The following is a 27297-nucleotide window of genomic DNA, read 5'->3' on the forward strand; positions in this document are numbered from 1 at the left end:
ACAACAAATGCTAAAGGAACTTCTCTAAGTGGGAAACACAAGAAAAGGACCTACAAAAACAAACCCAAAACAAGTAACAAAATGGTAATAGGAACATACATATCGATAATTACCTTAAACGTGAATGGATTAAATGCTCCAACCAAAACACACAGGCTTGCTGAATGAATACAAAAACAAGACCCATCTATATGCTGTCTACAAGAGACCCACTTCAGACCTAGGGACACATACAGACTGAAAGTGAGGGGATGGAAAAAGATATTCCATGCAAATGGAAATCAAAAGAAAGTTGGAGTAGCAATACTCATATCATATAAAATAGACTTTAAAATAAAGAATGTTACAAGAGACAAGGAAGGACACTACATAATGATCAAGGGATCAATCCAAGAAGAAGATATAACAATTATAAATATATATGCACCCAACATAGGAGCACCTCAATACATAAAGCAACTGCTAACAGCTATAAAAGAGGAAATTGACAGTAACACAATCATAGTGGGGGACTTTAACACCTCACTTACACCAATGGACAGATCATCCAAAATGAAAATAAATAAGGAAACACAGCTTTAAATGATACAATAGACTGGATAGATTTAATTGATATTTATAGGACATTCCAACCAAAAACAGCAGATTACACTTTCTTCTCAAGTGCACACAGAACATTCTCCAGGATAGACCACATCTTGGTTCACAAATCAAGCCACAGTAAATTTAAGAAAATTGAAATCATATCAAGCACCTTTTCCGACCACAACTTTATGAGATTAGAAATCAATGACAGGGAAAGAAAAGTAAAAAAACACAAACACATGGAGGCTAAACAATAAGTACTAAATAACCAAGAGATCACTGAAGAAATCAAAGAGGAAATCAAAAACTACCTGGAGACAAATGACAATGAAAACACGATAATCCAAAACTTATGGGATGCAGCAAAAGCAGATCTAAGAGGGATGTTTATAGCTATACAAGCCTACCTCAAGAAACAAGAAAAAGCTCAAATAAACAAACTAACCTTACACCTAAAGGAGGTGGAGAAAGAAGAACAAACAAAACCCAAAGTTAGCAGAAGGAAAGAAATCATAAATGTCAGAGCAGAAATAAATGAAATAGAAACAAGGAAAACAATAGGAAAGATCAATAAAACTAAAAGCTGGTTTTTTGAGAAGATAAACAAAATTGATAAACCATTAGCCAGACTCGTCAAGAAAAAGAGGGAGAGGACTCAAATCAATAAAATTAGAAATGAAAAAGGAGAAGTTACAACAGACACCACAGAAATACAAAGCATCCTAAGAGACTACTACAAGCAACACTATGCCAATAAAATGGACAACCTGGAAGAAATGGACAAATTCTTTGAAAGGTATAAACTTCCAAGACTGAACCAGGAAGAAATAGAAAATATGAACAGACCAATCACAAGTAATGAAATTGAAACTGTGATTAAAAATCTTCCCACAAGCAAAAGTCCAGGACCAGATGGCTTCACAGGTGAATTCTATCAAACATTTAGAGAAGAGCTAACACTCATCCTTCTCAAACTCTTCCAAAAAATTGCGGAGGAAGGAACACTCCCAAACTCATTCCATGAGGCCACCATCACCCTGATACCAAAACTAGACAAAGATACTACAAAAAAAGAAAATTACAGACCAATATCACTGATGAATATAGATGCAAAAATCCTCAACAAAATACTAGCGAACAGAATCCAACATCACATTAAAAGGATCATACACCATGATCAAGTGGGATTTATCCCAAGGATGCAAGAATTCTTCAATATATGTAAATCAATCAATGTGATAAACCATATTAACAAATTGAAGAATAAAAGCCATATGATCATCTCCATAGATGCAGAAAAAGCTTTTGACAAAATTCAACAACGATTTATGATAAAAAAAATTCTCCAGAAAGTGGGCATAGAGGGAACCTACCTCAACATAAGAAAGGCCATATATGACAAACCCACAGCAAACATCATTCTCAATGGTGAAAAACTGAAAGCATTTCCTCTAAGATCAGGAAGAAGACAAGGATGTCCATTCTCTCCACTATTATTCAACATAGTTTTGGAAGTCCTAGCCATGGCAATCAGAGAAGAAAAAGAAATAAAAGGAATACAAATTGGAAAAGAAGAAGTAAAACTGTCACTGTTTGCAGATGACATGATACTATACATAGAGAATCCTAAAGATGCCACCAGAAAACTACTAGAGCTAATCAATGAATTTGGTAAAGTTGCAAGATACAAGATTAATGCACAGAAATCTCTTGCATTCCTATACAGTAATGATGAAAAATCTGAAAGAGAAATTAAGGAAACACTCCCATTTACCATTGGAACAAAAAGAATAAACCTACCTAGGGAGACAAAAGACCTGTATGCAGAAATAAACCTAGGAATAAACCTACCTAGGAATAAACCTACCTAGGGAGACAAAAGACCTGTATGCAGAAAACTATAAGACACTGATGAAAGAAATTAAAGATGATACCAACACATGGAGAGATATACCATGTTCTTGGATTGGAAGAATCAATATTGTGAAAATGACTATACTACCCAAAGCAATCTACAGATTCAATGCAATCCCTATCAAATTACCAATGGCATTTTTTACGTAGCTAGAACAAAAAATCTTAAAATTTGTATGGAGACACAAAAGACCCCGAATAGCCAAAGCAGTCTTGCGGGAAAAAAAAATGGAGCTGGAGGAATCAGACTCCCTGACTTCAGACTATACTACAAAGGTACAGTAATCAAGACAGTATGGTACTGGCACAAAAACAGAAATATAGATCAATGGAAAAAGATAGAAAGCCCAGAGATAAACCCACGCACCTAAGGTCAACTAATCTATGACAAGGGAGGCAAGGATATACAATGGAGAAAAGACAGTCTCTTCAAGAAGTGGTGCTGGGAAAACTGGACAGCTACATGTAAAAGAATGAAATTAGAACACTACCTAACACCATACACAAAAATAAACTCAAATTGGATTAGAGACCTAAATGTAAGACTGGACACTATAAAACTCTTAGAAGAAAACATAGGAAGAACACTCTTTGACATAAATCACAGCAAGATCTTTTTTGATCCACCTCCTAGAGTAATGGAAATAAAAACAAAAATAAACAAATGGGACCTAATGAAACTTCAAAGCTTTTGCACAACAAAGGAAACCATAAACAAGACGAAAAGACAACCCTCAGAATGGGAGGAAATATTTGCAAACGAATCAACGGACAAAGGATTAATCTCCAAAATATATAAACAGCTCATGCAGCTCAATATTAAAAACAAACACCCCAATCCAAAAATGGGCAGAAAAGCTAAATAGACATTTCTTTAAAGAATGCATACAGATGGCCACGAAGCACATGAAAAGCTGCTCAACATCACTAAATATTAGAGAAATGCAAATCAAAACTACAATGAGGTATCACCTCACACCAATTAGAATGGGCATCATCAGAAAATCTACAAACAACAAATGCTGAAGAGGGTGCGGAAAAAAGGGAACCCTCTTGCACTGTTGCTGGGAATGTAAATTGATACAGCCACTATGGAGAACAGTATGGAGGTTCCTTAAAAAACTAAAAATAGAATTGCCATATGATCCAGCAATGCCACTACTGGGCATATACCCAGAGAAAACCATAATTCAAAAAGACACATGCACCCTAATGTTCATTGCAGCACTATTTACAATAGCCAGGTCATGGAAGCAACCTAAATGCCCATCGACAGACGAATGTATAAAGAAGATGTGGTACATATATACAATGGAATATTACTCAGCCTTAAGAAGGAATGAAATTGGGTCATTTGTTGAGATGTGGATGGATCTAGAGACTGTCATACAGAGTGAAGTCAGAAAGAGAAAAACAAATATCGTATACTAATGCATATATGTGGAACCTAGAAAAATGGTACAGATGAACCAGTTTGCAGGGCAGAAACTGAGACACACATGTACAGAACAAACGTATGGACACCAAGGGGGGAAAGAGGCAGGGGGATGGGTGTGGTGATGTGATGAATTGGGAGACTGGGATTGACATGTATACAGTGATGTGTATAAAATTGATGACTAACAAGGATCTGCTCTATAAAAAAATAAATAAAATAAAATTCAAAAATTAAGAAAAAAACAAAAGGAAGCTTTTGCTTATACCCACAAGTTTTTTTTTTTCCTTAGAATTTGAATCTCTAAAACATTATGGTGATGATTATTATATAACAACCCCAAATAGTTAAAAGCCTTCCTAAAGTGGCTTATCATAATTCTTTCACTTATTTTAGTGAGGGAATTTATTTTTAAAATATCTTAATAACAAAATCAATGCAGTTGTTATAAATGAGATCAAGATAGGTTGATAAGTTACAACAAATATACTGTTTTCTGTGTAATGCATTTGCAGTTATAGATATGAATTAAAATATCCATTCCCTTATTAGAAATGAAGAGAAAAATATGAAATGAGGTTTATTTTCTTAACGTTCAGAATTTATTTTCTTATTATAACTATATGAGCATGATTGCAACATTATCCCAAATGAGTTGTTCAGTACTTCCACTGATGTAGTAGCTATGTGCTTGAAATATTTTGCAAAAATTTTTGTTAACAACTCTCTTATTTTTTCTCCTTTTACTTATTTTCAGCCAATAAAGCCATGTGAACCAATAAAACAAACAAACAAAAAACCAAACAAAGAAACAGAAAAACTAAGGAAATATGAATAAATTATGAACAATAATCAGTAACATTTTCTTTAAATAACAAAAAATATCTGGAGTGAAATCAAAGAAATATTCAAATGCTGATCTAATAACTGCTTTATCTTTCTATCAACTGGGCACCTTCAATAATATTTCCTAAGAAAGGAACTTTTACCCCCATGTCTTGAATAGCACCTGGTACATAGTAAACACTTAATAGATGCATATGAAATTATGGAATGAAATAAACCAGACATTATAGAAAGGTGACCTAAAGCCCTCCTGAATTTGGACTTTTCCCTTTAAAAACAACAAGACTCAACAACAAAGTTAGAGTAAGAATGGGAATTAATACTGCAATTTACTTGTTAATGATCAACTCAACTCAAGGCTTATTCCATAGTAATACCTCAATGGATAAACTAGAGTTGTTTCTTTTATACTCCTACTTACTATACACAATGATCATATTGCTTGTCCTTGACAAGAATTTCTCTATTTTCTATTTTATTTTCACTCCGTGTATTTTCAAAGCAACATCTATTCTTCATATCAATCTTAACGATCCACCCATTGAGGATAATGCTGGTGACGTTTATCTGGAATATAGTATATGATTCTAGAGTGAGCTATTTTTGAAACATTTGTAAACAACTGGACTATTGAAATTTAGATGTATTTCTATGCTATACTGTATTTTTTTTAAATTTATTTATTTATTTATGGCTGTGTTGGGTCTTCGTTTCTGTGTGAGGGCTTTCTCTAGTTGTGGCAAGTGGGGGCCACTCTTCATTGCGGTGCGCGGGCCTCTCACTATCGCGGCTTCTCTTGTTGCGGAGCACAGGCTTCAGACGCGCAGGCTCAGTAATTGTGGCGCACGGGCTTAGTTGCTCCGCGGCATGTGGGATCTTCCCAGACCAGGGCTCGAACCCGTGTCCCCTGCATTGGCAGGCAAATTCTCAACCACTGAGCCACCAGGGAAGCCCTGCTATACTGTATTTAAAAATGAGGAAATGAAATATGCTATCTACACTAAATGGAATTTCTAAAATAATGGACATTGAAAATGTGTTATAAACATGAGCTAAACATGAGATAAAATGCAAAATAGCCTAATGTTTAATTCACTGTGACTCTAATTTTCTGTAAACAGAAGCTCAAGTATAGAATGACCTTTATCTCTTTTATAGTCGGGAGACACAATACTGGTACCATCGGATTTCCATATGCATTTTAGCATGTGGAAGCTGTACCTTAGGAATCCATTATTGAATCTTTCAGGAAGTGTGTTTCACATTCCAATGTTTTCACTGCATATTTCTTATGCTGTATTTGGGAGTAACAGAATTCGTAATTGTCACATATAGAAACTTTATTTTTCTCTTTATTCTTTTCCCTAATTTTGGATGGCAAATGTTGGTAATCAAGTGATATGTATTATACAAAACTACATTCAGTCAATTTTTAAAGAATATTTATTATTGTAAGTAATTGCCACTAAATACTTAAATATATACTGATCTGTTGATGTGCAGCTCAACACAGCTACAATTGGAGCTACTGTTCGTTTCCGGCTTTCTACACAATTGTTAGTATCACATAAGGAAACCATGTAAACATCCAGAGCAGCAGAGTATGCTATCCTCAGGTTGGTCTATTAAACTTTCCTTACAGGCAAGGATTGCTTTTCTTAGGATGGCATACAGCTAAAGAGTTTACATTTTGGAGTCAGACAGGCCTGGTTCCAAATTCTCTCCCTGCTGTTTGGCCTTAGACTTGTTACTTAATCTCTGTAGAGGAGGCCCATCCTTGTGCCTTCAAATAATGATGGTAAGACTTTGTTCCAAAATGTCTTTTTTTATGGAGTAGTGATAAAGACGGTAACATAGGCAAAGCGTTTAGCAGAGTGATTGCCTCTTTCTAAACCCTTGCAAGTCCTAGCTTCATAATCATTAGTATCAATGTCTTTGAATAAAAATACCCGAGTGATTCAAGAATTAGCATGTGAAAGTGCCCACAAGCACATGTTCTCTTGCAAAGGAGGCTCCTGAATTCATTTTGCAGACAGCTAGGTTGGCTGTGGGTGCATTCCAAGGCAGTGGGAAGGATTGGGCTGTGCAGACCTTCCTAGCAAGTCTGGTCCAAACATTAGGGGGTCACCATGGGCTTACAGTTGTGCTGAGACAGGGGTGCTCAAAGCCCTGCCAGCTTAGCCAAACTCCACAGCAGGATGCTTTCCAGCTGTGAGCAGCATCCATTATTCTCAATAGATAATCACTTTTTATGAGTGCTGAAGCCTGAAAAAGATGTATGCAGTACAAACACGCGTTTGTTTTTTTTTAATTAAATTTTGCATTGTGGATCAATAAAAACATCAAAAATAAAATCTAACTTTTATTTACAAAATACAAAAGATTGACAAAAATATCAATAGTGTGTATATACCAAAATATTTTTTAAAATATATTATCTTTTTTGTTTTTATACGAAGGGTGGATAATGATCCAACTTCAAATTATTCCCTTGGTCAACTTCAGATTAAACACTAGCAAAATGAAAAAAAGATAAATAGAAAATTGGGTTTTCTAAAACCAGTTGGAAAGTTGATCTGTTTGCAGCTGGACCAAAGTGTCTAATTATACGACATTCATTAAGCATTTTTTTCTTAGGCTCTTAAACTGCACTGGTTCTTTCTGCAGGTTTTTTCTCTTTTTCAGATTCAAAGGGAATAATTTTCTTTTTTTCATTTTTTGAAATAGACTTTATTTCTTAGAGAAATTTTAGATTTACAGAAAAATTAAGCACAAAGTGCAGTTTCTAAAAACACCCTCTCTGCCTTCACAGATTATCCTATTATTAACAACTTGCACTAGTGTAGGGCATGTGTAACAATTGGTGAACCAACACCCATACATTATTCTTAATTAAACTCCATAGTTTACGTTAGGGTTCACTCTTTGTGTAGTATAATCTATGGGTTGTGACAACTGTGTAATGACACATAATCACCCTCACAGTATCATATGGAATGGTTTCACTGCCTTAAAAATCCCTTGTGCTACACTTATACATCTCTCCTCCCACCAAACACCTGACAATCACTGATCTTTTACTGTCTCTATAATTTTGCCTTTTCCAGAATCCATATAGTTGGAATTATACAGTATATAGCCTTTTTACATTGGCCTCTTTCATTAGCAATATACATTTAAGTTTCCTCCTTTTCTTTTTGTGGCTTAATGTATCATTTGCAAAGACTGTATTTGTAAACCCAATGGAAACATTTTTAGCAAGACTAACAAAAAAAAAGAGAAGATGCAAATAACTAAAATCAGAAAGAAAAATGGAAACATTACTTCCAACCTTTCAGAAATAAAAAAGTATGAGAATATTATGAAGAATTGTATTCTAACAAATTAGATACAGTAAGTGAAATGGACAAACTCTTGGAAATAGCCTAAACTGACTCAAGAAGATATTTAAAAAATTCTAAATAAACTTAAATTAAAGAGATTGAATCAGCAATACAAAAGCTTCCAAGGAAGAAAAGTCCCTAACCAAATGGCTTCACTGGTGAATTCTATTAAACATTTAAAGAATTAACACAATCTTTCTCAAAATCTTCCAAAAAATATAAGAGGAGAGAATGCTTCCTGACACTTTCTGTGAGGCCAGCAGTATCCTGTAACCAAAGCCAGATAAAGATATCACAAGAAAATTACAGACCAATATCCTTTATGAATAGTAATGTAAAAATCCTCAACAAAATACTACCAAACTGAATCCAACAGCACACTAAAAGGATCATACACCATGATCAAGTGGGGTTTATCCCAAGAATGCAAGGATTCTTCAATATAAGCAAATCATTCAATGTGATAAACCATATTAACAAATTGAAGAAAACCCATATGATCATCTCAATAGATGCAGAAGAAGCTTTTGACAAAATTCAACAACGATTTATGATAAAAATCCTCCAGAAAGTAGGCATAGAGGGAACTAACCTCAACATAATAAAGGCCGCATATGACAAACCCACAGGCAACATTGTTCACAATGGTGAAAAACTGAACCATTTCCACTAAGATCAGGAACAAGACAAGGTTGCCCTCTCTCACCCCTATTATTCAACATTGTTTTGGAAGTTTTAGCCACAGCAATCAGAGAAGAAAAAGAAGTAAAAGGAACCCAAATCAGAAAAGAAGAAGTAAAATTGTCACTATTTGCAGATGACATGATACTGTACATAGAGAATCCTAAAGATGCTACCAGAAAACTAGTAGAGCTAATCAATGAATTTGGTAAAGTACCAGGATACAAAATTAATGCACAGAAATCTCTTGCATTCCTATACAGTAATGATGAAAAATCTGAAAGAGAAATTAAGGAAACACTCCTATTTACCACTGCAACAAAAAGAATAAAATACCTAGGAATAAACCTACCTAAGGAGACAAAAGATCTGTATGCAGAAAACTATAAGACACTGATGAAAGAAATTAAGGATGATACAAACAGATGGAGTGATATACCATGTTCTTGGATTGGAATAATCAATATTGTGAAAATGACTATACTACCCAAAGCAATCTACAGATTCAGTGCAATCCCTATCAAACTACCAATAGCATTTTTCACAGAACTAGAACAAAAAATTTCACAATTTGTATGGAAACACAAAAGACCACGAATAGCCAAAGCAATCTGGAGAAAGAAAAATGGAGCTGGAGGAATCAGGCTTCCTGACTTCAGACTATACTACAAAGTTGCAGTAATCCAGACAGTATGGTATTGGCACAAAAACAGAAATATAGATCAATGGAACAGGACAGAAAGCCCAGAGATAAACCTATGCACAAATGGTCACCTTATCTTTGATAAAGGAGGCAAGAATATACAATGGAGAAAAGGCAGCCTCTTCAATAAGTGGTGCTGGGCAAACTGGACAGCTACATGTAAAAGAATGAAATTAGAACACTCCCTAACACCATACACAAAAATAAACTCAAAATGGATTAAAACCTAAATGTAAGGCCAGACACTGTAAAACTCTTAGAGGAAAACATAGGCAGAACACTCTATGACAGAAATCACAGCAAGATCCTTTTTGACCCATCTCCTAGATAAATGGAAATAAAAACAAAAATAAACAAATGGGACCTAATGAAACTTAAAAGCTTATGCACAACAAAGGAAACCATAAACAAGATGAAAAGACAACCCTGAATGGGAGAAAATATTTGCAAACGAAGCAACTGACAAAGGATTAATCTCCAAAATATACAAGCAGCTCATGCAGCTCAATATCAAAAAACAAACGACCCAGTCCAAAAATGGGCAGAAGACCTAAATAGACATTTCTCCAACGAAGATGTACAGATTGCCAACAAACACATGAAAGGATGCTCAACATCACTAATCATTAGAGAAATACAAATCAAAACTACAGTGAGGTATCACCTCACACCAGTCAGTATGGCCATCATCAAAAATTCTACAAACAATAAATTCTATATAGGGTGTGGAGAAAAGGGAACCCTCTTACACTGTTGGTGGGAATGTATATTGATACAACCACTATGGAGAACAGTATGGTGGTTCCTTAAAAACTAAAAATAGAACTACTACATGACCCAGCAATTCCAGTCCTGGGCATATACCCTGAGAAAACCATAAGTCAAAAAGAGTCATGTACCACAATGTTCACTGCAGCACTATTTACAATAGCCAGGACATGGAAGCAACCTAAGTGTCCACTGGCAGATTAATGTATAAAGAAGATGTGGCACATATATACAAAGGAATATTACTCAGCCATAAAAAGAAATGAAATTGAGCTATTTTTAGTGAGGTGGATGGACCTAGAATCTGTCATACAGAGTGAAGTAAGTCAGAAAGAGAAAAACAGATACGGTATGCTAACACATATATATGGCATCTAAAAAAAAAAAGTGGTTCTGAAGAACTTAGGGGCAGGATAGGAATAAAGACACAGACCTAGAGAGTGGACTTAAGGACACGGGGAGTGGGAAGTGTAAGCTGGGACGAAGTGAGAGAGTGGCATAGACATATATACACTACCAAATGTGAAATAGCTAGCTAGTGGGAAGCAGCCACATAGCACAGGGAGATCAGCTCGGTGCTTTGTGACCATCTAGAGGGTTGGGATAGGGAGGGTGGGAGGGAGATGCAAGAGGGAGGTGATATGGGGATATAAGTATACGTATAGCTGATTCACTTTGTTATACAGCAGAAACTAACACAACAATGTAAAGCAATTATACTCCAACAAAGATGTCAAAAAAAAAAAAAAAGATCAATGACCTAATAAGTGCTAAAACCTTAAAACTCTTAGAAGAAAATATAGGCATACATCTTCATTACCCTGGATTTGGCAATAGATTCTTAGTTAACACCAAAAGAAAAAAGTGATAAATATAAAAATTAAAAGCTTTTGTTCATAAAATGTCATTAGCAAGACTGTGAAAGCACAGTCTATGGAATAGGATAAAATATTTTCAAATCACATATGATAAGGGTTTAATATTAAGAATATATAAAGAATTCCTAAAACTCAACAAAATATAGAAAAAATTCAATTTAAAAATGGGCAAAGAACTTGAATAAATATTTCTCCAAGGAAGATATACAAATGGCCAATAAGTGCATGAAAAGATGCTCATCTTCGTTAATCATTAGGGTAATGCAGCTCATCAGCACAATTATCTATGACTTTACATCTTCTAGTATAGCTATAATTTTAAAAAGCAGACAATAGCAAGTATTGGTAATGATGTGGAGAAATTGGAATGCTTATACATTGCTGGTGAAAATGTAAAATGATGGAGCTCTCTGAAAAAGTTAGACAGCTCCTCAATAAGCTAAACATAGAATTACCATATGGTCCATATGTTCTATTCCTAGCTATATATACCCAAAAGAATTGGAAATAGAGACGAAATAGATAACTTGTGTGCCAATATTCTCTGCAATATTATTAACAATGGCCCAAAAGTGGAAACAACCCAAGTGTCTATCAACAGATAGATGGATGGATAAAACAAAAAGTGGTTGTTTTGGGTTTAATTTTGTCCCTCCAAAATTCCTAACCTCTAGTATCTCAAAATGTGATCTTATTTAAAAATAGCGTTGTTGGAAAAGTAATTAGTTAAGATGAGACCATACTGGAGTAGGTTGAGCCCTTAATCCAGTATGAATGGTGTCGTTATACAAGTGGGAAATTTGGAGATAGACATGCAGAGAGGGAAAACAATATAAAGAGGCAAAAGGAGAAAATGACCATCTATGAGCCAAGGAGAAAAGCCTGGATTAGATCCTTCCTCACAGCTCTCAGAGGGAACCAACCCTGCTGACTACTTATCATGGACTCCCAGCCCACAGAACTGTAAGACAATAAATTTCTGTTGTTTAAGCCACCCAGTTTGTGGCCTTTTGTTATAGCAGCCTGGAAAACTAATACAACGGTATGTACATACAGTGAAATGTTATTTAACCATAAGAAAGTGATGAAGTTCTCATACAGGCTACAACATACATGAACCACAAAAGCATTATGCTAAGTGAAATAAGCCAGACACAAAAGGACAAATATTGTATGATTTCACTTGATTAGGATATTTAGAATAGGGAAACTCATAGAGAGAGAAAATAGAATAAACTTTACCAGGGGCTAGGGTGAGGGGAAATGAGCAAAATGGCCTTAGAGTCTCTGGGGTGATGAAACTGTTTGGAAATAATGATGATGCTTGCAACTATTTCCACTGAATTATACACTTAATAACGGTTCAAATGCAAGTTTTATGTTATGTATATTTTACCACAAAAATTCAAATATATGAAAAAAAGAAGTACAATGGGTTAGAAAGCTTCAGAGTCCATATTCCACATGGGAGAGTTTAAAACAATCTTGGAGTCTTTGGATTTATGTACAAAAGGAGTCTTTCTTGTTGACTAGAAGTGCTACTTTGGATTGTTATGACTCAAGTACTGGGCACAGATTGGTGAAAGCAGAGGGTGGAGGTTAAGAGTTAGTGAGGGGGCCAGGTCAGCAAGGACCAATATTCAATTCTGAGTAGCCATAAATCTTTGCTAAGATCTTTTTTTAAAATTAATTAATTAATTAATTAATTTATTTATTTTTGGCTGCGTTGGGTCTTCATTGCTGCATGCGGGCTTTCTCTAGTTGCAGCCAGCGGGGACTACTCTTTGTTGCGGTGCACAGGGCTTCTCATTACGGTGGCTACTCTTGTTGCAGAGTGCAGGATTCAATAGTTGTGGCGCACGGGCTCAGTAGTTGGGGCTCGTGGGTTCTAGAGCGCAGGCTCAGTAGTTGTGGTGCATGGGCTTAGTTGCTCTGCAGCGTGTGGGATCTTCCCAGACCAGGGCTCGAACCTGTGTCCCCTGCATTGGCAGGCGGATTATTAACCACTGCGCCACCAGGGAAGCACTTGCTAAAATCTTAATGCAGCAGTTTATGTGAATGGAAAATTCACTCATATCTATTTATAATCTCTTGAGTTTCCTTTTTCAGTTCCCTTCATTATCCCCATATTTCATGCCCCTGCTTCAAAAAAAAACTAAATTAAAAAAAATATGTAGTTGGGAAAGACTGAAATAATATAATAAATTATAATCAAAAGATAGACGTCAAGCACTGTTCTTTTTTTAATGTGATGTCAACTCATTTAAAGTTCATATTAGCAATTTAAGTTTTCTATCAACCCTGAGAAGCAGGCATTGTTCTGTCAATTATGAGAGAGAAATTTGAGGCTGAGAGTATGTAAAGTATGCAGGCCAAGATGAGGTGGAAATGGGATTAAGACCAAGTCTGTCAGACTCTGACATCCGTGGTTATTTCACTGTATTCTGCTGTGGCTTCCTGTTCAAGGAAATGCACAGTAATGAGAGGGAAGGGATAGACCTGTATTCAGAGCTTGTGGTAGGTTAGAAGAATGGTCATCCTCCCTGCTCCCTGGGGAACCGCTTGATTACTAAAAATTTCTATTGCTGTCTTTGGGGAAAAAAATCACCTTATAATCATCAATTATCAAGAATATTGTAAGCCCCAAAGGGTGTAAATCAGTTCCTTTTGGGTAAGCAAAAACAACACCCGTTTTTTTTTAAGACAGAAGGCAAGTTACTTAATTAACATTAAAATAAAGTAAAATAAAGACAGTTATACTTAATTTTTAGCAACTTAAAATAATTTCAATCGATAGTGCCATGGAAAGACTGGAAAATCAGAAATTTCCACATCAAAGAGTCAAGTGGGGCCACAGAAAGAGACAAGCTAAGGCAGTGAGAGAAAAGGTGAGAGAGGAATGAAGATGTGTGTTCATATAACAGTTTTGAGGGAAAGAATGTAAAAGTGTCTGACATATGATTGACTCGACGTCTGAGTGACTTCCCTTCCTTCCTTCCTCCCTCCCCCCCTCACGTTCCTTCCTTCCTTCCTTCCTTCCTTCATTTTTCTCTCTCTAGTGCCATGAAAATACAAAACTAAATCAATCTTCCATAAATCACAAAATAAAACAAGTAATGTTCTGTAAGGAGCATCTGGTGTTCTGGTGTAGAGTTGCCAAGTGTCTTCTGAATATTCACTCGGCAGGGTATCTGCAATTTAAATACCTTGTATAGTTAATAAGGGTTGTCAAAGAAGCACATTAACATGCCTTAGGGATTAATTTTGGGCTTTACAGATTTCATGTGTGTGAATAAGGTAAGCCTGTAACATGAGTCGCACAATCTCAAAAGGCTATACTTACATCTTTCATGCAGTTAGAGTTTGAACAATCAGATATATCTCAGGTTGTATTTTAATAAAAATAATTATTCAAATATATACTATTGAAGATGTTATTAAACAGTTAATTCTACACTTACATATTTGAATTAATAGTAATGTGTTCATATAGCCATTATAGACATTTCTCTTTAAAGATAAAAACTAGTTTAGTATACAGTTAACAATGGGTTATAATAAGTCACTAATAGGTTAATTTAGAAAAAAAGTAAAAATTGCTTGATTTAAGCAAGTTTTGCATCTCATTACTACTTTAGAGAAAACCTTTAGTTTAACTTTTATGTCTTACAAAACTCTGCCTATGCTAACAAAAAAATGGTGATTTCTACATATGAACATCTGAAATCAACCCCCCAAAGAGAGAAGAGTAGATAGAAGAGAAGTAATATACACATTGGAGACTATATTTTTTCCTCAGCATTTTCAGTAAGTCTGAAAATAAGACAAATTGCCTTTTATATTACCCTTTTTGATATTTCTTTTCCTACATTGTTGTCACTGAATGTGGGATTTCTTCTATAGTTAAGAGATATATTTGTTTCAATGAGGTCACGACCATCCCTGGTTTACCAGATGACTAGTTCACCACATTCACCATCTGCCTGCAGGTATGCATACCCATATTCTCTGCCTTGAGGAAAAATCAACATATCTTGAAAATCAAAACTATTGATATTATTGTAAGTTTCTTTCAGCTTTTATTTTATTGCATGGCTTTCTGTTTTGTATTCCATAGTTGTAATATTATTGCATATAAGATTTGCTTCCATGAGGGCAAATAATTTTGATAAGTAAGCATAATTTTCACAGAATGCATCATTCTATTTGCATGAAAACTTATTAGCACTCCAGTATGATTTTTTACACCTTTATATAGTTTATCATTGATTTTATATTATCAAAATTGTACAAATAAAAAATAGTGTCTCACTCTTCAACTAATAATTTCCCCTGTGGGTTCTTTATACTTGAGAACAAATTAGTATAAATGATTAGGTATTCTATTAAAGGTAGTTTTTAAACTGTGTGTTTAGAATAAATCTTAATTTAATTGAACTAATGTTTCTCATCAAAATGCCAGTCTATATTCTTTTGAAAATGACACAGGATATACAGAATTATATGTAGCATTCTTAGCACACAATTTATCAATAAATGTTAGTTTATTGATCTGGTTTTAAATCTCTAATATATTATATTTTACACACACGCATTCCTATACAGGATTTTAAAAAATGCTAATAAAATGCTAATGCATATCCATTTAATTTTGGTATTCACCTATATCTGCCTATGATGGCCATGGGCTGCTCACCGACACTCTAGTTTATGAACTTTGACTTAGAGGCAATCATGCATAGATTGTTGTTGACAGAGGTCAGGGGTTAGTCTGTGACCACTGGTCAAGTTGTCTCACTGAGCAGAGACAGCAGTCTGTGTGCATTACAAGTATAATGCACAAAAGGGAATATCATTGTTAAAATTGCTATTGTAGTTCACTGAATATTGACGTAGAGGTCCTTAAACACATATGGCCGTTGTACAGTGTTCTGGTGGTTTTGAAGGTAAAATGTCCTCTCTTACCTAAAGAACCAAAATGATATATATGGTAGACGTCTTTGTCCTCTGCTTTTATATATATATATATATATATATATATATATATATATATATATATATATACACATATAATTGTTTTTGAATATCATTTTATGTAATAATTGAAGGATATATCTCCATAAGACCGAAGTACATCTGTTGCTTTGCATTTTGGACCTCTTATTCTGGTAACAAAAGTAGTTTATTTTCATTTGGTAATGACCCCTTCCCCTTTCTCAGTCTATGTAATTTGATTCCAACCCTACTCACCCATGTGTCGACGAATAATAATAATTGTGTGTATATAATATATATACATACATATTTTTGACTGATACAAATTTTATTTTTCATGCTAAAATTTTTAGAAATTTGATTTTGTCATGCACAATTACAAGAGGAACAGTACAAGTGAATTTAAAAAATAGTATTTGTGGGCACTTCTATTTGTTTTACTATCATAAGCATGTTTTGTTACAGGTACAGCAACAATAGTTACAATTACAGAACTGCTCAACTTGGAAATTTAATAAGTATGTTATGATGGAGGCTAATATCTAATATAAACAAAGAGTAAGTGCCCAAACATAGTCTCACACTCTATATTATTCTAACGTATACACTGTGAAAGGACTCCCCCACATTGTTAGCACATCCATCCCCTCACTTTTCTTTTTTGGTGAAAACATTTAAGTTCTTCTCTCTTAGCAAATTTCAAATATACAGTACAGTATTATCAACTATAGTCACCATGTTGTACCTTAGATCCTCAGACCTTATTCATCTTATAATTGGAAGTTTATACCAACCACACCCTATTTCCCCTAGCTCCCAGTTAGCCCTTGGCGACCACTTTTCTATTCTGTTTCTATGATTCTATGATGTTCATTTTTTTGTTTGTTTGGTTTTGTTTCTGTTTAGATTCCACATATTACTGACACCATGCAGTATTTGTCTTTCTGTGTCTGACTTATTTAGTGTAATACCCTGAAGTCCCCACCCATGTTGTCACAAATGGCAGGATTTCCTTCTTTCTCGTGGCTGAAAAAAAAAAAAAAAAAAAAAATATATATATATATATATATATATATATATATACAGTTGACCCTTGAACAACATGGATTTGAACTGCAAAAGTCCACTTATATGCAGATTTTTTCAATAAATATACCATTGGCTCCTCTTATCTGTGAGTTCCATATCTGGATCGTGTACTATGTTCGATGATATTCAATTGGTTGGCTCCACAGATGAGGAACCTGTGGATTCAGAGGGCCAATGATAGGATTTGAGCATCTGTGGATTTTTGTATCCAAGGTGGGTCCTGAAACCAATCCCCCTTGGATTCTCAGGGACGACTGTATAGATATATACCACATCTTTTTTTTTATTAATTCATCACTTGATAGACACAAGTTGTTTACATATTTGCTGACTGTGAATAGTGCTGTAATGAACATGTATATGCAGATATGTCTTTGATAACCTGTCTTCTTTTCCTTTGGCTATATACTGAACAGTGGGATTGCTGGATCAAATGGAGTTCTACTTTTTTTTTTTTCTTGAGGAAAAATATTTTATTTTTTCTATCATTTCGAGGGGAACCTCCATACTGTTTTCCATAGTGCTGTACCAATTCACCAATAATATTTAAAACTAAAATGCCATGTGCTAGGCACATGCTAAGCCAGTTATTCCATTCCATTTCAATGCTTTAGATATTGTCACATGATCTATGCTAGTTCATTTAGAATCAACTCCAGAAAGTTTTCTGGAGTTATTCAGAAAAAGGCTTGCTTTGTAGTCTAGGATTCTTAACCATAAAATTACGTAAGACTACAGTTGCTGGTAACAACTATGAGGGGAGAACTGTCAATGAGCAAAGCCAATCCAGGAAAATCAGAAGCAAATAATGAAAGAGACTGTCTTCATGCTAAGGCTTCAAGTCCCTGACCTGATAACAACCAGTTACATGAACCAAAATTATTTTTTCTTAAAATTAAATTTGAATTAATTTTGTATCAATTAATATCTGAGAAAACTCTTAAAATTGTTTTGTATTTTTCCAATTAATCTGATTTAAAAATTCCAAAGAAATTTTTGCATAATAGACCAAATCATCCACAGATTGACTGATGTTTAGTTTATACCAGTTGTCTTAGTTTTGTGTGAAAACTGTGGAGAAAACACAGTATGTATTTGGAATTAACTCTGTGAAGAAATAATATTAATTCAACTCTTCCTCTTCTTGACTTTTTGTTTGTTTATTTTTTCAGAATCAAATAGTCATTATTTATTCCTACAGTCATTTTAGATAGTCTATCTAAATAGACATCGAGAAGTAAAGTAAAATTTTATCTTAAAATAGAAAAATAAAACACATTTTTAACAATTGCTATGAATTAAAATGAAAATTTTATTCACTTGAAAATAACACATCATGGAATTAGCAATGACTATTGAAATGTAAGTATTTCGTTTTGTTAAAATTCCCATCAGAATCAGATTCAAAGAAATAATTAAACCAGAGAGTTTCATAAAATCAAACAATCTCCATTGGAAAGAAGTTTCAAAATAATGGGAGAAAACGCAACCATTATATCCTGGAATAATATGATACGGTATTCATGTAAAACAAAAAAATCAGAGTAGCCTTTCATCTCTATGAGCGGGAAACAGAGGAAAACCAAAAGGAAGTACGGTAAATATAAAAAGTTAGGAAATGATGTGTTAGAATTTCTCTTGTGAGGGCATAAGCTGAAATGCAATTTTCATTGTTCAGATTAATGTACTTAATTTACAGTAGGATTAGGAAGAACCCATTCCCTTTCAATGGAAATAAGATTGTAGGACCACAGAAATAGTGTTAGAATCAAACATTACGTATTTTAACTATGCAAAGCTAGACACTTATTCCTTACAGTATTTGAGGGAACTTTACAAAAATAATCATATGCTTAAAATAGGAAATATCTGTCAGAGCGAGATGAAAGCACATTTTGCCCAAGAGCCTTCATTTCCAGCTCCACTATACTACAAAAGGCCCCTGAGTGCAAATGGCATCTGCCATTGAGCTGTATCTCTGAACCTTGGTTATTTGGCCATTTGTGTACATGTTTTTCTTTCTGATAGAGTTAATTCATATATATGAAGACCCACAAAATGGCCGCCCCAGTGGCCCAGCCCACGTCGCAAATCTACACCTAAATCATCCTGTCAAAGAAACAACATGCACCAATCACCCTCCTCCAACTCCGCCTTACTAGCTCCCCTTACCCTGGAAAATAGAACCTGCTACCCTACAAGAAAATCCCGGACCTCCTAGCCAATCACGCCCCGTTTTGCTTGTATCTTCTAATGCTCCGTAAAACTTGGTCTTGCCCCAAATCCCTCAGGAAGGGTTCTCCACTGCTTGCCAGGCACTGTACTCACCCAGTCCATGGTTGTTTTCCTTTAATAAAGGACATCAAGCTCATCACTAAATTGTTTTAGTTTTGTCATTTGACATTTCATACTATCTTATATGTCCCTTACGGTAAGCATCCAGTATTCCTGACTCACTGCATTGAACCTAGTGATTCAATTTTTTAAATGAATATATTCAAATAATTTAGTGTTTCTTTCACCATAAAACGCATCCTTGATTTAAATGTTAACTCTCTGTTAAATACCTTATAATGTTCCTGGTGTTATCTGGAAATGGATCATGTCCCTAGACTCATGTCACTGCTAATTTGGTGAATTGGAGCTAAGTGGCTGAGGTTCTTCAGGACATGAAATACCTGCAGAAATGTCACTGGTCACCCGGAGCAACAGAAATGACTCATCCCTTTTTTTCAAGGGAGGTGGGTGATTTGCACACCCTTCTCTCTATCAATTAAGTAACAGTTAGCTGACATAACTTAGAGGTGCTCTATCCTAATATATTTTTTCTCTAACAGCCATGGTTGGAAAGTTTTGCAAATCAATCTATTTTGCTATTTTAATAGGAACCAATCAGAAGCAGCTTATGTCTCACTATCTCGGATCAACAATGAATTCCTGTTCCCAGAATTAACTTTCTAAAACACAGACATGAGAAAACCGAATAGAATGTACACATTTTAGCGTGGGATAAATGACACCTCACAATTTGGACTAAGTTTACTTTTTAACACTCAACCCAAGCCTCAAACCATTTCCAGCTTCAGTCTGAGATAGTCCTTGTCTGTCAAGAGCACTGCATTATAGCAAAGAACTTAGACTTCCCTTGAGTCTACACGCACTCATTATTTTCTTACTGCCATGCCTGATGTCTTTGTGCCTCTTTCCTAGGGTTTAACTGCAAGACTGAATACCATTACTCTTATTCCACTACTTTCCATTAACCTTTAAGACAACATAATTTGCTTCTTTAACACACCAAAGAGGATTTACAAACTAGGAGGTTCCCCCAAATGATTTGGAATGCGATATAGGATTCATGAAGCTTATGGGAAGAATTGTGCAGTTAGTACCTATTCAGTTTCTCCCATATCTCTCCCTAGAAAGCAGCATCACATATTTCAATCTGACTTTATTTATTCAATTCATTAATAGATATCCAAAGTTCCAACAAATTCCATATGGTTAATATATTTAATTATACCTTTTTCACTTTGTAGGGAAAGTTACTATGATGAATAAAAATGTATTTGAAGTCTTTCATTTCATGGGACTTCCCCAGAGGTCCAGTGGTTAAGGCTCTGAGCTTCCAATGCAAGGGGAGCAAGTTCAATCCCTGGTTGGGGAACTAAGATCCCACATGCCATGCGGCCAAAAAGAAAACAGGAAACAAAAACAACAACAACAAAAAAACCCTTAAAAAATAAAGTCTTTCATTTCCATGTCTATGGTTACTTGCACCTAATGACGTAATACTTTTTCCATCCCCTTTCAATTTTGCTTTAATTGAAGAATTATGCAGAATATAAATATATACGTCATTGAATTTTCTCAACAGAAATGTATCTGAGTAACCGCCCACAAAGACCGAGACATTACTAACACCCCAAGCCTTTCTTGTGTTTGTTTGTCCCATTCACTCTCCTACTGCATCCTTCTAAATGAGACTATTATTCTGCCTTCTAACACATGGGTTAGCTCTGCCTGTTTTGAATTTTATCTATATGAGTGCCTTGGCAGGCATTTTTAGTGTATGGCTTCATTCAATTAGCACCATGATTAGGATGTTTAGCTATATTTTTTGCATGGAGTTGTAGGTTTTTCCTTGTATAGTGTCCCATTGTATGAATGAATGACACTTTTAAGTACGTATTTCACTATCGATAAAACTTGGGTTGGGATTAATTTTGACACTTCTGAATTAATGCTGCTATACATATTCTTATCTAAGTCTTTAGGTGAGCATATCATTCATTTATTTTGAGTATTTACAACAGTAGTAGAATTGCAGGCTCATAGGACTAAATTCCTTTTTGTTTTTCTTAAAACACTTTTACAAGCTTTTCTTGAGATTAGAGCACAGTTTGTGCATAGTTAAGATCCTCCCCCGATTTGTCTTGAGAATTTATGCAATTTTAATGTTTACTTTAGTACTATATGAAGTTATGGCCAATATGGCCGATGATGGGTTTGACAAGTGTGGAAGTAGAGGTACTTCCTTGGAGTCAACCATCTGGGGTAGAGAGTTTCATCTGTTACATTTTCATGACAAGTAGGTGTTACTTCATCATAAAATGACAACAGCCCGGAAGAGGATAAAATTACTGGATTTTATCCTTCTTGCCCCAACTGAAAATAAACCACAACCTCTCCATGTCTGCTGCTTTTTTAAAAAAAAAAATTTAAATTTATAACAGTTTTAATTTATAGAAAGATAGCACAGAGATTTCCCATATGTTCCACACTCATTTTCCCCTATTATTAATATCTTTACATTATACGGTCATTCTTTACAATTAATGAACTGACTTTGACACATTATTATCTGACAAAATATTATAGCATTTAATTAAATTGATTGTGTGTGTGTGATGTTATCTCCATATAGCAGTGGGCAGTGCAGAAATGTAGACTCTCATTACAATAAGTAACTAGAGGGTTTGATTCAAAGAAGAGAAAAACTAAAGATAAATGTAAATGAAGGAAGATAGTGAATGACCACATAGACCATAGGAAAAATTAAAGAATCATAAAAATAAACAAACTGAACTAGACATGGTACAACAGTATTCACAAGAATGTCCAAAATGTTTCACTGATGGAATGTTTTTTTCATATGTTTTGAAGTTTTAGGTGCATGTTTGAATAGATTGCCTAGATCAGAGCCAGACATGCAATAGAACATTCTGAGATGATTATCTGAACACTTGAAATGTGTCCAATGCAGCTGAGGAACTGAATTTCTAACTAATTTTAATTAATTTAATTTTAAATTTAAATAACTGCATGTGGCTAATCGCTACCGTACTGAACAACACAGGAAGAAATATCGCAAGTGATACTTTTATTTACTTTTCTTTGCTGTATGTCTTAAGAACACATTGCTATTCATAAGTATAAGAAATAGACATATGTATCACTGTTTTTTTCTTTTTTAGAATATTTTTACTTGTTTTATTTTAGGCTGTGCCGTGTGGCTTGCAGGATCTTAGTTCCCAGACCAGGGATTGAACCTGTGCCCCCTGCAGTGGAAGCGCAGAGTCTTAACCACTGGACAACCAGGGAAATCCCTGTATCACTGTTTCTATTGAACATAATTTTTAGTATCACTTTTGCCTCCTTATGAATGTTAGCCATGCTTAGCATAATAATATTGACGTATTTTTACTTCACAGAAATTTTCAAATTGATTACTGATTATGCATCTACTTTTTGATGTCTATGAAACACCTATGGTCTAATAAATGTGTAGAATTCATATTATTCATTTAAAGATTTTATATTTACTCTCAAACTCATCTAAATTACCTAATTGATTTTGCTTTTTCTTATCTTTCATGTTGTGTTTTATTTTGTTTTGTTCTACTGTTTACATAACTCACATCAAGGGCATGTATATTTTGCTTACCATTGGATCCTTAGTACAGGCATGGTGCCTACCTATGCAATTTACGTGGTAAATATTTATTGGTTGAAAGAATTAAATATTGAAAAATAAAGCTGCTTTAAAATTTTCTTTAGAGTAGAATATAATTAAATCAATAAATATTGAATAAGTGAGGAAATATGTAAACGCTTTGCAAATGTTGATATGCAACAATGGGTCATTTTTTAATTGAGCTTTATTTTTCTCTTATCTTTTAGTAGATTATTTAAAATATAAGTACGACTATCTAAAGACTTAAAAGGTGATCAAATTTATGTCTTTTATGCTTGCTCATTTTCTAAGGAGTAGTTTCTGTATATGCTAATTGGATGGGTACTATTTGAACCACCTGCTGTAAAATGAATCCATTTAGCAACATTCTCCGTGTAATAGGACTAATCTTACTTGCAATTTCTCTTCTATTAAAGCGGTAATGAATGCAAGTGGTGTTCGAAACAGTTTATTTTCATACAGTTGGTGAAGTTTAGCTGGCTGCAGAGTAAGAGGGGAGGGAATGATTAAGGCGTCATTATTGCCATGGGAAAGGTGTTGCCTCATAACTAAGCAGAGATCAGGATCATAACAAAGTCGATTTCTGGAGGTTGCCTGGCTAAGAAACACCCCTGTAATGCCCTGAAAGATTTTGTGGACTATATCATGGAGAAACAAAACAAAAGTCTGCTTGAGTGACACAGGTAAACTAAGCTAGCAATAAACAGCATATTAGGTTTTGTTTGAGTTTCCTATGTGGTAGCTCTTTGAGCTTGCAAAGTAATTTTATATCCTATTGCCTTAAAATATGCAGAAACTCAAAATGACTACACCTCAAATAATTTGAAAAAAGCCCTAATTTGACTTTCAGATTGTTAGAGGATTAAAGTTTCATGCTCCATATATATATACATACACACCATTTATCACTAGATAATTTACTGAATGTAATATATCATTTTCTAAATTTTCTGAGAATTGTTCTGTTCTTGAATCAATCTCTCACTCTCTTTCTATATATAATATATAATATTATAATATATTAAAATGTATCAAAAGAAATATATATATCTTCCATTTTAATACTTACCATAAAAAAATCCTGTAGTTAAATCTCTTTGTCTGCTTTGTACTGCATGTGTTCTTGCACAGCTGAACATGGTTAAAAACAAATAAAACCTGCAACCATGCTGACCTATCAGAGTTTGGGGGAGGGAGTTAATAAGGAGAGTACCGTCTCTTTGAGTAAGGAGCAGAGCCTTGTATATACATAATTCATGAAAACTTGTCCCAGTAAATTGGGTTTCCCTATCACCAGATAGATAAATTGGAATGCCCTAGTTAAGGAAACTAAAAAATAACAGCTTTCAGACTCTGTAAATGTCATGACATTCTGATTACTGAATGCTTCAGACTGAGCAAAAATAAACATACTGTTGCTAGTACATAATCAAAATCCATAGTGGAAAGTAATGGCTAAAAATCCATTTGGAACTGCTCAGTGGTTCCCTATACCTCACCTTTATATGGTTACCAGGATTACATTGCTTAAAAAGAAGGTATGTGAAGGCAACGTCCACTGCTAGATCAGAAAAGTTTCTCCACCAATGTTTCCTCAATATTATAGCCAACTTGTCCTGGTGTAATGTGTTGTCACATGAAGGATTTTGGCAATTACCCATCTAAGGTTATCTGGTGCTACCAAGGAGACCATTTGGTTTTACTAGGCTTTATAAACCTCAAGATTTTTAAAATGTTCAAAATGAAAAACATAGCACTGTCTTATGATGATAAAGAATGTACATCTAATACATATATAAACTATCTTATAAATAATGGGGGATGGATAATCCCCTATGTTTGTTAAGTTTTCTACATTTCCCATTAAGTGACGCAGCAAGTAGATTGCACAAAGTTAAGGATGTAAGTTTTTATCTGTAGAGCAACCACCATGGTATAATGCAAAGAGGTATAGCTAAACCTCTCAATAGATAGATTAAATAGAAGAAGACACAAAAAGAGACACAGAAAACAGATGAAGCAAAAGGAAAATAAATTGTAAAATTGTGAATGTAAATCTAACTATATTGATAATTACCTTAAATTATCAAACACTCCAATTAAATCATGTCATAATGAATAAAAAAAGTAAGATAATTATGTGCTGGCCATAAGAGACATGCTTTAAATATAAAGACACAATAAAGAAGTAAATAGCTGGCATGAAAGAGCAGCATTTTAGAGATATGAAAGGGAATATTATAAACAACTTTATGCCATCAATCATTAGATAAAATGGACATCTTGGATTGAATGGACACATTTTTTGAAAGAGATATCTTTTTTTTTTGTTTTTTTTTAAATTCTCGTGTGTATATACCCAGCAGTGGAATTGCTGGGTATTATGCTAATCCTACGTTTAACTTATTGAGTAACTGTCAAACTGTTTTCCGCACAGACTGCATCATTTTACATTCCCACCACCAATATATGAAAATTACTATTTCTCTATATCTTCACCAATATTTTTTTCCATTAAAAAAATAAGTTGGTCAATCTAGTGGATTTGTAGTGACATCTCATTGTGCATTTGATTTTTATTTCTCTACTAAAAAAACAGTGAGAAGTTGGACTCAGTGTCCTAAAAACCAGTGCCTGGAGCAAGAAAAATAACATCCAAGAAGATGGCTTAACAATCCAGATCTCCATCCAATATTAATAGGACTTTCTAATTCTAATGTCCATCTGCATCTTTTCATTCCTTGAATACCCATGTCTAATTATATATTTTTTCCAAAATTATAAATCCTCAAATTTCCAATTATGAAAACAATACACAGGCATAGAAAAAGGAATTACAGCACAAAGGAGAAAACAAAAGTCAGCAGTAATCACACTACAGTTGGTTGACAAATGTCCCCCCCACAGATTCATATCCACCAGGACCTTCCGAATGTGACCTTATTAAGAAATAGGGTCTTTGCAAATATAATTAAGTTAAGGCTCTCTAGTTTAAATCAACCTGGATTAGGATGGGACTTAAATCCCATGACTGGTGTCCTTGTAAGAAGAGAAGACACAAAGACATAGGGAGACGGCCATGTGAAAACGGAGGCAGAGATTGGAGTTATGCTCCCATAAGCCTAGGAATGCCAGAAGCCACCACAAACCGAAAGAAGCAAGAAAAGATACTCCCCTAGAGCCTTGGGAGGGTGTGTGACCCTGCTTGACGCCTTTGAACATCTGGCCTCCAGAACTGTGAGAGAATACATTTCTGTTGTTTTAAGCCACCCGGTTTGTGGAAATTTGTTGCAACAGGTCTAGAAAACTAACACACCCATTATCCCCAGATAGCTAGGTCAACTGTCTGAAGTACTTTTCAACATTTTTTTGTATGAATATATTTATGCATATAGGTATGGTAAACATATATATACTTTTATATATATTTATATATATGATAGAGAAAAAGAGAGGGTAACAGATAAAGAGACAGAGTCAGTAAACGCACATCTAATTTTTAAAAATAACTTCTTCCTGGATGTGGTTTATAGATACAGTGGAATAGTACTCAGCCATGAAAAATGAAATCTTGCCATTTGCAGCAACATGAATGGATCTAGAGGGTATTACGCTAAGTGAAATAAGTCAGACGGTGAAAGAGAAATTACTTCATGATCTCATTTATATGTGGACTCTAAAAAACAAAACAAACAAGCATAATATAACAAAAGCAGACTCACAAATACAGGGAACAAACAAGTAGTTGCTAGAAGGGAAGAAGATGGGGAGGTGGGTAAAACAGGTGAAGAGGATTAAAGGTACAGACCTCCAGTTACAAAATAAATAAGCCATGGGGATGTAATATACAGCATAAGAAATTTGGTCAATAATATTTTAATAATTTTGTATGGGGATAGATGGTTACTAGACTTACCGTGGTGGTCATTTCATAATGTATGCAAATGTCAAATCACTAGGTAGTACACCTGAAACTAAAATAATATTGTATGTCAACTATATTTCAATTAAAAACTTTTAAAATAAATTTACAGTATTTATAA

General features: G+C 34.5%; 2 long non-coding RNA genes across 3 annotated transcripts in view; one reads left to right on the forward strand and one right to left on the reverse strand.

Moving 5' to 3' along the window:
• LOC137776767 (uncharacterized) overlaps positions 1-27297 on the forward strand; it is a 98765-nt gene that overhangs the window by 61451 nt on the left and 10017 nt on the right. Inside the window, exon 4 of one of the 2 annotated variants that reach the window (XR_011076314.1) lies at positions 22780-22857. The exons of the other annotated variant lie outside the window; for it this stretch is intronic. This is a non-coding gene — a long non-coding RNA (uncharacterized lncRNA). Of the gene's footprint in view, positions 1-22779; positions 22858-27297 lie in introns of those variants that run through there. 2 annotated transcript variants of the gene reach the window in all.
• Positions 1-27297, reverse strand: part of LOC137776768 (uncharacterized) — a 551097-nt gene that overhangs the window by 25213 nt on the left and 498587 nt on the right. The gene's annotated exons all lie outside the window — the stretch shown is intronic.

This window comes from Eschrichtius robustus, chromosome 14, assembly GCF_028021215.1.
Source record: "Eschrichtius robustus isolate mEscRob2 chromosome 14, mEscRob2.pri, whole genome shotgun sequence".
NCBI classification, from domain to species: domain Eukaryota; kingdom Metazoa; phylum Chordata; class Mammalia; order Artiodactyla; family Eschrichtiidae; genus Eschrichtius; species Eschrichtius robustus.